Source organism: Gorilla gorilla, chromosome 10 (assembly GCF_029281585.2).
Source record: "Gorilla gorilla gorilla isolate KB3781 chromosome 10, NHGRI_mGorGor1-v2.1_pri, whole genome shotgun sequence".
In the NCBI taxonomy this organism is placed as follows: Eukaryota; Metazoa; Chordata; class Mammalia; order Primates; family Hominidae; genus Gorilla; species Gorilla gorilla.
The window spans coordinates 123,723,895-123,737,072 of NC_073234.2; the positions used below are offsets into that span (position 1 = coordinate 123,723,895).

General features: G+C 48.0%; 1 protein-coding gene across 1 annotated transcript in view; it reads right to left on the minus strand.

The window, feature by feature from the left end:
- CMKLR1 (chemerin chemokine-like receptor 1) overlaps window positions 1–11,715 on the minus strand; it is a 56,370-nt gene extending 44,655 nt beyond the window's left edge. Inside the window, exon 1 of the mRNA XM_019039449.4 lies at window positions 11,431–11,715. The gene's annotated coding sequence lies outside the window, so the exon portion shown is untranslated. The remainder of the gene's footprint in view (window positions 1–11,430) is intronic.
- Between the last annotated feature and the right edge of the window lie 1,463 nt (window positions 11,716–13,178).

Genomic DNA, 13,178 nt, shown 5'->3' on the forward strand with positions numbered 1-13,178 from the left:
AGGACTGTTTTTCCCACTGCCCACACATCTGATGAGTGTCTGTGAAGCCAGCAGGTAGGTACTTGGCTTATAAGCAGCCTGTTGTGATCAGCCAAGAGGTAGGACTGGTCCCAGAGGACAATCTTGGAGGTGGGAAGCAGGACTGGGCAGCAGCCCAGCCTGAACTCCATGGGTGAAGGCTACCTGTTCCTTCAGGCGGTGGAACCAACACAAAAGGCTCTTGGAAGGAGGTGCAGTGGGCTTCCTGGGCCCCGGGAAAATGTGAAACACTGGACGGGGTGGGACGGGGCTGAGAAAGTGTGGATCAGAGGCCAGCCTTCCAGGACATGGAGGATGTCCGGGGTCCCAGCCTGACAATCTCCTCCCGGGAGACCTGTCAGAAACCCTGTGATGGGGAAGGGAGGGTATCTCCCCACCAGCTGGCCTCACAGGCTGCTCACAGCAGTTCTCTCCCCTCCCCGGAGTCGTGTTTATGATTTCCTGATTTCCTTCACATCTGAGGCTTTTCATGGGGTGAGAGGGAAAAACAGTAAAAGAAAGGCCTGTTTAGGCCAGACAGGGCCAGCTTCCCCCGGGAGAAGTGAGGCCAGCAAGTCAAGGTCTCCACCCAGTCCCTACCATGTCTTTTGGCCAAGGCAGGAAGTCGAAAGGGAAAAGCTTGGAACGAAACTATGACTTTGGCATTGCCTACAACCGGCATTTCTTAGCCTTTCATGGTTCAAGAATGCTGATCTCCTGCATCCCTTCCCCACCAGGCAAGCCCCCTGACACCAAGGCCACGCTTTATTTTTTAGCCCCAACTCCGGGCCACACGTGATCTCGTTTAAGCCCCACAACACTTCAGTGAGGAAAGCCCTTTTATGATCCTCTTTGTAAAGTTGAGGAAACTGAGGCTCAGAGCAGTTAAGCAACTCTTCTGAGGCCTCCCAGCCAGCATGTGGCTGAAATGGGTTTCAAAAGAGGTCTGGAGAAAGCGGAGCAGCTGCCTCTATCCACCCGGTGGCCATCCCTTCTGACTGAAGGGAAGCCCTTTTTCTTCATGACCTAAATCCCTGACAGCTGAAGAGGCCCCCTGTGAGTTGAGTCTGTCATAAAAAAGACTGAAAATTGCCTGCACCCCCTGAAGACCTGTTCTTGACATCAGTCAGCCATACCTCCCCATAGCTAGGAGGCCGGGGGGCCCTTTAATGCCCAGCCTGGGTTAGTCTGGCTGCTGCAGCTGGTGGCCAAGTCTGCCTCTCTCCAGTAAAGACATCACCAAATGGCCTTGGGCAACCCAAAGTGCCATCTTAAATCAGCTCTCCTTTAGGATTAAACCAAAAGGAAACACCTCATTTCCTCTCAACCTCTATGCCTAGGTCCATCAGCAAGTCCTGGGAGTGGTGGGAGGGGGACCCACCATTCAATCAAGAAAGCCCCCAGTGGAGAGAAAGATTCTCTTCTCCAAGCTGGTTTATGGGCCAGACACCCCATGAGATAAAGCCACAAACCAGCATGCCCACTGGAATTTCAAACTTCATTAGCTTCGGGTTGTCTGGAATCTTCCATTGTCCAAATGTTCAAATTTAATCAACTGAGTTTGGAGAGGGCAAGGGTTGGAGGCAGCAGGATGCTATTCCCATGAAATAAAGCACATTGGACCACCTGGAAAATTGGGTGGGGCCTTCAAGGCCCTGAGGAGCATTCCGACCTCCTCCTGCCATCCCTGCTTCCTGCCCACCATGCCAGACTCCCTGCACTCATCAAGTTTCTGGATCTGTGTTCATGCAGTTCTCCCTACCTAAAATCTCTCTCATGTCTAGCCAACTGCTCCTATAAGCAACTGAAGGCCAATTCACCCTTTGAACCCAGCTCGAATATATGCTTCCTTCTTGAAGCACTATTTCCTGGCTTCCCCAGTGAAAGCTACCTCCACTTCACTCCTGCAGTACTTTGAACACTAAATGTATCAAGCAGGCATAAATGGGAGGGTATTTAACAATAAGCACTTGGTAAAAATGGCCCAGTAGTCACTTACTGTTCTGAATGGATGATGAATGGAATCATCATGGGTGACTGTGACCTGTGAGCAAAATTTGCCCCAAGCACCCAACATTAAAGCCAACCTTCTGGCTAGATGGGCCTCCACTCTGTTTACTCACCTGTCTCCCACTCAACAGGAGCTCCCTGTATCCCATGCTCCTAGCACACAGTTAGTGCTCAGTAAATGCTTGTGAAGTGAACAGAGGCTCCTTTAAACAAATCCTTTTTGAGTTTCAGTTTTCCCATCTGAAAAATGGGAGTGTAGTCTAACTTAGGGTGACCAATGATTATCTCAGATGGCCACTGTCATTCGTTGTTTTAAGATGAAGATGGTAGATTGTCTTTAAAGATAGACTCTAACATCCCACCCTGCCCCAATACTCACATGTCACGCCTCCCATCAAGAAGTGGACTCTATTTCTCCTCCCCTTAAATCTGCACTGGCATGGTGAGTTTCTGTGACCAACAGAAAGTGGTAGAAGTGATGCTGTGCTAGTCCCAGCCTAGATCTCTAGATGCCATCAGCTTCTGCTATCATTGTTGCAGAGCCCTGAGCCTCCTGGTAGAAAAATCCAAGCAGTTCTGCTAGAGAGATGGGCTACATAGAGAGAAAGAGAGAGAGAGAGAGAAACAGAGCACACAAGTTCCGGGATGTGAGATCATCTTATATATCCCAGCCCCAGTCAAGCTCCCGGCTGAATGCAGCCCATGAGTAATGCAGCCAACACTATGTGGAGCAGAGATGCACTGTCCCTGCAGAACTCTGCTAAGTTGCATAATTATAAATGAATAAGTCAGTTCAAGCCACTAAATTTGGGGGTGTTTGATGCACAAAGATAAATGACAAAGACATCTGGGTTCAACTAGAGGAAAAGTCATGACTGATGTGTGATGTCTGCCACAGCACATGGTGAGGGGTGTGGACTTCCATCCCTGGACTAGATCATGTCAAGGTCAGTGCCAATTCAATTCAATGCCAATTCATGATTCTTCTGGGACCTTCTAGAAATGCAAGTTCCAGATTCAGAGGGAATCCATCCACCATCAGAGAGAACCCCAGCAGGGATCCAGTGGAGACCCTGGAAGGATTACATGAACCAATGAGGTAGCCCCTCTTGGGGCATATAAACAGTGACTTGGAAATAAAGTAGAGCAGTTGGTAGCAGGACTGGGAGCAGAAAGAGGTAGACATAGGAGACACTGAGCCCCATTGATAGTAGAACAGCTGAATGGGGGCTGCAGGCTCCTGCAGCCTAAGGGACAAAGATAATCCAGCCCTCAAGCCAACACATATCCCGAGAGCCTTCCAGGTCAAACACAAGCCTGGCTGGGCAGCTGGCACCTTCTCCCCTCCTAGTTAGCATCCACATCCTCAAAAACGAACCTCCTCTCTTATAGGGGGGAAGAGAAGGAGCCCTTGTGCTCCTTGCAGCCCATGAGCCAGACAAGCGTGTCTCCCTAGCATGGGGCAGAGACAGAAAGGTTCTCATAACTAGAAATCACCAGTACCTGGGATGGAGAGACTCAAGCTGGGAAGTTAAACTCCTGGGGGATCATTCATTCCTGTTGAGCCTCCTACCAGGTGCCAGACACTTAACTCTTGCTATCTCCTTCCATCCTAACAACTACCCTATGTACAACATGCCGCCATCCCCATTTCACAGATGGGAGAACCCCCTCGTTCAGAGTCAGCAGGTTCATAAGTGCAGGGACTTGAACGCAGTCTAAATGATGCCAAAGTCTGGTTCCTGGTTCGGTCCTGATAATCACTGAATACTCCCTGGTAAAGCCTCACTGGTTGCTAACACTTGCATCCATTCTAATTGGTCAATACTCTGCTGAACCAACTGTCAACAGATGGCCACCTGAACTCCCAATATCTAAATTCGAAATTCAAGAAACAATCAGATGCAGACCAATGTCACTGTTAGATAGGATAACAGATCCCCAAAGATGTCCACATCCTAATCCCCAGAACCTGTAAATATGTCATCCTACATGGCAAAAGACACTTTGCAGACGTCATTAGGAATCTTGAGATGGTGGGATTATGCTGGATTACCCAGGTGAGCTCAGGGTCTTTAAAAATGAGACAGAGAGGCAGGAGAGTCAAAGTGATTTGATGTGACGAGGACTCAACCTGCAGTTGCTGGCTTTGAAGGCTGGGGAAGGGGACCATGAGTCAAGGAATGTGGCAGCCTCTAGAAGCTGGAAAAGGAGGGCAAACAGATTCTCCCCTAGGGCCTCCGGAAGAGATGCAATCTTTGATTTTAGCCCAGTGAAACCCATTTGGGACTTCTGAACTCCAGAACTAATAAGATAATAAGTTTGTGTTGTTTTAAGCCACTCGGTTTATGGTTATTGTTACAGCAGTAACAGGAAACATATACACTTGCTACCTGAATTCTTACTTCATATAACACTCAGGAATTCATAGATTCTGATAACTGTTCAAACCAATTCACGTAACAAAGGATGGGCATTTAAGTGTCCCCTGCCCTTATTCCCCACCCCAAGTCATTTACTGAGCACCTACTCCAGGCCAAAGAACATGGCAGACACTCTCTCAACAACCCTGGACAGGAGGAAACTGAGGCCTAAAGAGGTTATATGTATGTGACTTGCACATGCCGACAAAAACAATAGGTGGCCGGGTGCGGTGGCTCATGCCTGCAATCCAAGCACTTTGGGAGGCCAAGGCAGGTGAATCACTTGAGTCCAAGAGTTCGAGACCAGCTTGGGCAATGTGGTGAGACCCTGTGTGATGGTTAATACTGAGTGTCAACTTGATTGGATTAAAATATAATAAGTATTAATCCTGCATGTGTCTGTGTGGGTGTTGCCAAAAGAGATTAACATTTGAGTCAGTGGGCTGGGGAAGGCAGGTCCACCCTTACTCCAGTGGGCACAATCTAATTAGCTTCCAGAGACTATAAAGCAGGCAGAAAAACCTGAAGAGGAGAGACAGGCCTAGCCTCCCAGCCTACATCTTTCTACCATGCTGGATGTTTCTTGCCCTCGAACATCGGATTCCAAGTTCTCCAGTTTTGGGACTCAGACTGATTCTCCTTGCAGATGGCCTATTGTGTGACCTTGTGATCATGTAAATTAATACTTAATAAGCTCCCCTTTTTATATGTAGAGAGAGAACCGTAAGAGAACCCTCTAAGAGAACCCTGACTAATACATCCTGTCTCTACAAAAAATACAAAAACTAGCCAGGTATGGTAATGCATGCCTATAGTCCCACCTACTCAGGAGGTGGGAGGATACTTAAGCCCAGGAGGTCGAGGCTGCAAATGAGCTGTGATCATGTCACTACACTCCAGCCTGGGTGACAGAATGAGATTTTGTCTCAAAAAATAAAAAATAAATCAATAGGTGTCAAACCCAGGATTAGAACTCACATCTGCCACACCACAGGGCCTGCCCTCTTCTCACTACACCACACCCTCTCTCCATTGACTTCCTGTTTCTCTGACCTCTGATTTCCAGGAGGAAAAACCAAGTGTGCTCACTGTTGTTTTTTGTACCCATCTCCCCACCCACCCACCTCCTTGCACAAGAGCTACCCTCAGCAGGAACCCAGGGCTGGAATCTGAGGACCCATGTCCTATACCCCAAGAAAGCAGAACCGATTCTGACATTCTGCCTGGATAGCAGCTGACCTCCCTGCTGAGTCAGCAGCTGGTACTTCCAACATTGCCAGAGACTGCCTATGGTGAAGACAGTGAGGCCCAGGGCACTCTCCACCAGCAGAGCCCAAGACCTCTCCTTGGGGCCAGACATGGAGACAAGAGACTGGCCCAAATGACATTTTCCAGTCTGGGAACCCAAGATCACAAGGCACCAGACACCCAGATGTGCAAAGGCCAATTTCAAAGCTCACTGTCCCAAAAATAAAAATAGAAATGCCTTCATTGAACTGACCACGTGCTGTACTCAGTGCTTGATGGATATGGACTCATTTAATCTCACCATAACCCTGACAGGCAGGTACTCATAGCATGCCCACCTTATGAATGAGGAAGCTGAGGGGTTCAGGAGGTTAAACTTCAGAGCTGGGATCTCAACTCTGGAGCACTTGGATCTGGGATCTATCATCACCACAGTGTGCTACCAGCCAACGTCACCCAGACGTCAACATTTCTTTCTCTGATAGCACCACGTAGAATTACTGCCTCTTGGTTCCATCTGACAGTGCAAGGATTTCTACTTTTTCTCAATCATACCTGTGTCCATTGCTGCAAAAATCTAGAGGTTCTAAAAAGAAATAACTGGTTTCGTGCTATCGCCTGAAACCAGCATGTCCTGAGTCCGGCAGCAGCTCCAAGTGGCTGCCAATAACAGGGGCTCCTCACTGCATCTCAGTCCTGGCCTACGGCCACCTCCTCAGCAGGGGGTATGGAAAAAGTGCTGGGCTGGAAGCCAGGTGTTTCAAGCCCTAATCTGGCCAAATGATCTTGGGAATGTCACGTAACCAATCAGAGCCTCACTTTCCTCATCTCTCAAATGGGTTCCACAAGGATAGGAATCTTGTCTTTCCATCGTTCTTGCCCTGTGGAGAGCCAGACGTGTAGTAGATGCTAATAAATGTTTGTTGAGTGAATTAATAAAAGTATATGTTACAAGTTTGTCTCTCCTCCCCTGAGGGCCTCAAAGACAGGAAGCAGGTCTGATTCATCTCATTTTCTCACAGTGCTGCAGCTGTTACTCCCACATGCATTTATTCACACAGGAAATTGCTCCCAGGCACCCACTATGTGGCCAGCCCAGTTGAAGCCTCAGTGTCTTCCAGGACCACACAACACCCTCATGCACTGTCCCTTCTCTTTTACACAGCCAGTGGCCGTAATACTTGGTCACACTGTACTTCTTCACCCCAGGACCTAGGACAACCACCCAGCTGCCTTACAGTCAGCAGCCTTGGCCCATTCTGGGGAGTTTGAGCATGATTCCTGAGCTTTCACTTCCCTCATGCCCAGCCCTGGGGGAGCCCAGCCCAAGGAAAATCCCGACTCTAACCACACCACGTACACGTACATGCACACCAACATTCAAATGTGCAGTGGGGCCCTAGGACAGGAATAAGATGTTTTTCGTTCAAATCCCATTCTTTTGCTATGAGCTGTGTGACCTTAGGCAAGTCCCTTTAGCTCTCTGAGCCTCATTTTATTCACCTATAAAATGGGGATGATAGTCCTGAGGCCTTTCCATGTAGGCTTGTAGGGAGATTCAAGTAGATAATGGATATAAATACCTTTGGCTTAATAACTCGCAACATGTTCTATCAAATCATTATTCTTATTTCCTTTTTCCAGAGGGAAAAGAGAATGGCAGTTGCCTATGTTTCAGAAAAATCCATGTTTAGGGGCCTGGAGTCTGGAAATTTACTTAGTATATTTGATGGGAATTACCTTGAGGATAGGTGATGTTGTGAGTCCAACATCACCATGTTAACTAAGATTGACTAATGAAAATGTAGACTTAGAATCAAAGAATGGAAGCAACCCAAGAGGTCACCACATTTGTGACAGAGACAGGTAGCCGTCCACAAAAATTCATTCTCCCTGTCCACAATACACGATTGCGGCTGGGAAAGAGCTGCTCTTTGCCAAGAACCTCATATCCTTGTAACTCCGTGTCCTGGCCTCCTTTGCAACTAGATTGGCCACATGATAGTTCTCATGTGAGTGGAAGTGATGTCTGCTGCTTCCAGGCCAAAGCAGATAAGCAAATATGCCACCTCCATACTTTCTTTTGTCTTCTGCACCTGGCTGCAGACAATGAGGATATCTGAGGAGAGACTGGGACCACCAGATGAGTCACTGAAGTACCATGAGGAAGAGGACCACCCTCCACTCGGAAATACTTGCCTTATAATAAAGCTCTGTTTTGCTTCAGCCCTTATGCCTTTGGGGACCTATTTGTTACTGCAGCTACTACCCTAGCTGATATACTATTCGACCTCCTTATTTACAGATGAAATTATTGTGGCCAAAGAGTAAGAGTGCCTTGCCAAGGTCACACAGTAAGCTCAACAAATGTCTAGAACTTTGGTCTCTTAACTCCTTGGAGTAGAGGAGTTGCAGTTTCCTGCCTGCCCCATGGAGCTACAAAGATTCTTAGAGGCCCTTCAGCAACAAGAGTGAGATTTAGTGGCAGCCTGGAGTCTTCCACCTCTGTTTCAACAAGAATAACACCACCTTTATCTGTTCTCAAATTACACTTCCCCATAAGACTTTCATTTGTGGAAAGGATTCTGCAACTGAAAATAATTTCAAAGCCTCCATGCTGGGGGATTGCTAACACAATCTGACTTTCTGTGGTACTATAAGACAAAGTTTCGCTTCTTCTCTGCCAGACCTTCTGGCCTCAACTGCTGACACGGAACATGTGGATTCACAGAAGTACATGAATATTTGCTTAGAAAGGAAAAAAGAAACCTTATTGTGCAGCAAAGAACCCAAGACCCCAGTGTGAACAAAGGGCAAAAAGGAAAGACTTTTAAGCACTCTAGGTTGGTAGTTCTCAAGTTTTGGGGTGCATCCGAATGACCTGGGGTGCTGGTTCAACATGCAGACACTGAAGCCTCATCCACAGAGATTCTGATTTCCAAACTGAAGCTTTAAGAAACACTCGCAATTGGCCGGGCGCAGTGGCTCACGCCTGTAATCCCAGCACTTTTGGAGGCCGAGGTGGGTGGATCACGAGGTCAGGAGATTGAGACCATCCCGGCTAATACGGTGAAACCCCGTCTCTACTAAAAATATAAAAAATTAGCCGGGCGGGGTGGTGGGTGCCTGTAGTCGCAGCTACTTGGGAGGCTGAGGCAGGAGAATGGCGGGAACCTGGGAGGCAGAGCTTGCAGTGAGCCAAGATTGCGCCACTGTACTCCAGCCTGGGCGACAGAGCGAGACTCCATCTCCAGGAAAAAAAAAAAAAGAAACACTCACAATTATTCTAATGCAGGTGGTCTAGAGATTGCACTTTGAGAAGCTCTGAGTCTACTTCATAGCCTCGCAACTGGCGGTAATGTCTGCACCCATGTGGTGTAGCTCAAAGAGAACGAAATAAGCTTTTGGTTTTCTTGTACATCAGTGGGAATAAGAGCATTAATAATCCACTAAAGAAATCAATAATAATTTCCATTTGGCTCAGATGAGTGTCACAGGTATAGACAGGCACAGTGGAATAGAAATGATCATCAGAACAATAGCTAATGTTTATAGAGACCTTATTTTACAACAAATCCTCTGCTTACAGCTTTACTTGCATGATCTCATTTACTCTTTAGAATAATCTTATGAGGCAGTTACTGATCATATTCCCATTTTATAGATGAGGAAACTCAGGCACAAAGATGAGGAATAACTGATTCCTTGTCACTCAGTTGGCAGATGGCAGGCCAATTCAAGCCCACCCCCAGAGTGATAATAATATCAAATAATATCATCCTTATTTACAGATGATATTATTGTGGCCAGAGAGTGGGAGTACCTTGCCTAAGACCAAGGTACCCCTTCTTGCACAATGTTCTATTCCCTTTTGTGGGGAGGTCTAGCATCAGAACTCTCCAGGCTTCTGTTTCCTAATCTGTAAAATGGGCATGTTAATAGTACCTTCATCATGTGGCCATGGTGAGGATTTGATAAAATCACCTCGAGAAAGTGGTTTGCAAACTGAGAGGAGTTATTAGGTAAACATCTAAGAGATGGGACTTCAGTCCAGCTTCCCCCACCCCATTTTACAGATGGTGAAACTGACACCTGGTTACTTTATTTATTCCATGAACAATGACCCTAATACATGCTAGTTCTTGTGCAGGGGACTGAGGATGCAGAAAAAAAGTAATATCCCAGATTTGGCCTCTAGGGGCCTCCGGGCTAGAAGGAGAGACAGACAAGATGACTGGTCATTAGAACACGGTGTGGTAGGAGCCCAGATAAGGGAGGGATAGGCCCTGGGAGAGCCTAGCAGACAAGCCCTGACCCAGTGCGGGTAGGGGACTTCTCAGAACAAGTCAAGCCGGAGAAAGGCATGACTTACCCAAAGTTAAGGTTATCTATTCCCTGAAGTTTTGGGGTAGTCCAAAGAAGGCCCCTGTGCATCAAGAGATAACCCTCCTGTGGACCTCCCAAGTGTCTGACACATCATCATTTGAGTGTCACTGGTTTAGGTTAAAGAAAAGGCCAAGCTGCCTCCTCCTGCACCAGAGGCCTGAATGACCCAGTCACACTCACCTCAGCAGCCAAGGCATTTAGAGGAATCTTTCCTTCAAACCAGTTTGGAAGGGGCAGGAGATACAGCAAGAACCACAGAGAAGATTGGTCTTGAGAAGGAGGTAGGGGATGCAAAAGGGAAGTTGAGGGCTTTCCCTAATAGAAAAAGAAAGACTCAGAACCTGGACGTTCAGGTGTGTGACCTCAGACCAGTGATCTGGCATCTCTGAACCGCACAGGTCTGAGTGATTGGGCTTAAATCAAGTAGTAGTTCCCTGATGTTGTAATGCTTATAATTTTGCCAAAGCTGGCTTGCCCATTTAAAATGGGCTATTCTGAAGACAGAGGAGGGAGTGGAATATTTTCAACAGAGAGTGCCAGCAAAGGGTTTGTGTCCTTTATATACAAAGAACCCTTAGATATCAATAAGAAAAAGATAAACATGCCCCCAGAGGAGAAAAAAATGGGAACAGACTTGAACAGGAGAGTCAGACTAGAAATGTGAAAAATAAGTTTATAAAAGAGAATCAACACTAAAAAAGAAATGAAATGCCTATTGAAGCATCTAGATATTATTCTCGACTTCACATCAGGGAAAGTTTAAGGGATGGGTAGCAACAAGGTGGGTTTAGGGTGTGAGAATACTGTGCCCTGGTATAACATCATAGAGAGGTCAAGCTGCCACGGCCTTCCAGGATGCAGTGTGACCAAAAGCTCAGAAGTCTTAAAAATAGGCAAACCTTAAATCTAGCAATTTCTAAAAGGTATTCATAAGACACACACACAAAGATGTCATACTAAATATTCATTGCAGCACTGTTCTAATAAAAAAAAAGAAGCAAATCTATTATGGAAAAGTCAAATAATCTTAAGATAGCCTTTCTATGCAGCCATGAAAAATGTATATTGGAAGAATATAGGTGATATGGAAAAAAGTTCACAATCTGTGGTTAAGCAGGTTACCAAACTAGATGTGGAAATCCACATTCATATATTTAGTTGTGTATCCTTGCTATTTCTTTAAACAATGAACATGCATTACTTTTGACATCTGAAAATAATAACAAAACTCTTCCTTTTGACAAATATGAAATTATAAAAAGAAACAAACTTTTCTCTCTGTTAGTATTCATTCCCCTTCCCTGGCCCCCCTCAGAAGACACCCAAGGCAAGTGTGTGATGATACCTTCCCTCTGGTCTCTGCCCGGAAGGTCTTCCTGAGGGTTCCCTGTGACTGCAGGCCACTCGAGGCTGTTGGGGAGACTTGCACACCCTGGCTTCTTTCTGCCAATCACAGGCTCCTCTGGCTGTGGCTGTTTGCCCAGAAAGCAGTTCATTCATTTGTTCATTCAAGATCCCCCTCTGAACCCCCAGAGCGCCGCAGCTGGAACACCCCTATCACCCGGAGGCTTCCCAGGGAGCCGGCTCTGTCCTGAGCTCCCTGCTGGCCGCCGGGGCTGCTTCCCTGAATGGGACTGGGACAGAACTCAGCCAGAGAAACAGCTGGAGGGAGGAGAGCAGGAGGGAGGGGCAGGAAACTGGGCTGACCGAGGGCGGGGGCCGCTAGCTGCGTGGAGAGGGGGCTGCGAGGGGAGGGTGCCCCTACCAGCCGGGGACTGGGCTCGTGGGTGGCGGCGGGGGCCCGCTGGGGACGACCCGCCCCTGTGGCAGCCTCTTGCAGCCGGGGAGCCGTGCCCACTGAGCGCAAACAGGGAGCACATCCGAGCACCCGGCTGCTGGGGGAAGTGCAAGCGCCTCTGCTCCCGGTGAGGGGCTCAAGCTCCACACTGACCGAGAGATTGGCTGCCTCTCACCCTGGGCCTTTGCAACGCTGTTCCTCCCACCTGGATGCTATTCCTGCCCTAATTCGTGGCCCGATGGTCTCCTACTGCCTCTTCAGGTCTCAGGTTGAAGGTCACCTCCCAGGGAAGCCTTCCCCAACCCTCGGGGGCTGCTGTGCCCCTCAGGGTCACCCCATCACCTCACTGATGCAGTGCTGTCCTTGCCTGTTAAGATGCCTCTCTCCTTGCACCGAGAACTCCTTGCACCAGGAACTCTGTAGGGAAAGAACTGTATTCTGTTCCCCGCCCTAACCAGGCGCTAAGTGCCTGGTTCATCAGCTGTGTGGTCACCATCATTAGTGGAATAATCAAAACAACCGACAGCCAGGCAGCGTGCTAGGCGACGCGTACTTACTCTTCACGGCAACCCTATAGATAACAGGAATTATTACTACCCCAGTCTTACCAATAAGGAAACTGGGGTACAGAGAGATTAAGTCACTTGCTCAAGACCACACCGCCAGCAGCTGACAGAGCTGGGATTCCAACTATGTTGTCTGGCTCGGAGGCCCACCCTTGGCCTCCAGACTGAAGAAATAACAGAAGTGCCCATGTGGGCCCCTGTGCCAAGTGCTTCCATGGAGTAAGCCGTGTGAACCACCACCCACGTCGGGGGGGCATCACTTGCCCATTCTACACATGAGGATGCTAGGGCCACAGAGCAGAAGTCGTTTTGCCCAGGGCGCCAAGCTCATGCTGACCGAGCCATGGCTGGATCTGAGTCTGTCTGATTCCAAAGCCAAGACTGCCTACGACTGCCTAAAATAATATTTTTAGAAAGGAAAAGAAAAGGGAAGGGCAGGGGAGGGGAAGAGAGGGGAAGGGAGGAGAAGAAAGAAAGAAAGGAAGAAAAGGGAGGGCAGGGAGGAAGGTAATGGGGAGGAGGGGAAGGTGAAGGGAGAGGGAGATGGGGAGGGAGGGAGAGAAGGAGAGAAACCTGTGTTTGGGGCCTCAAAGTCTTGGGCAGGTGGAGGACTATGTCCTCATCGTCTGATCAGCCTTAGAACCCCACCAACCTCTCCCCACCATCCTCAATCCTTTAATTCAGTGAGCTTTACACTTAGAAACCATCTAATTTCATTCTTCCATTTCA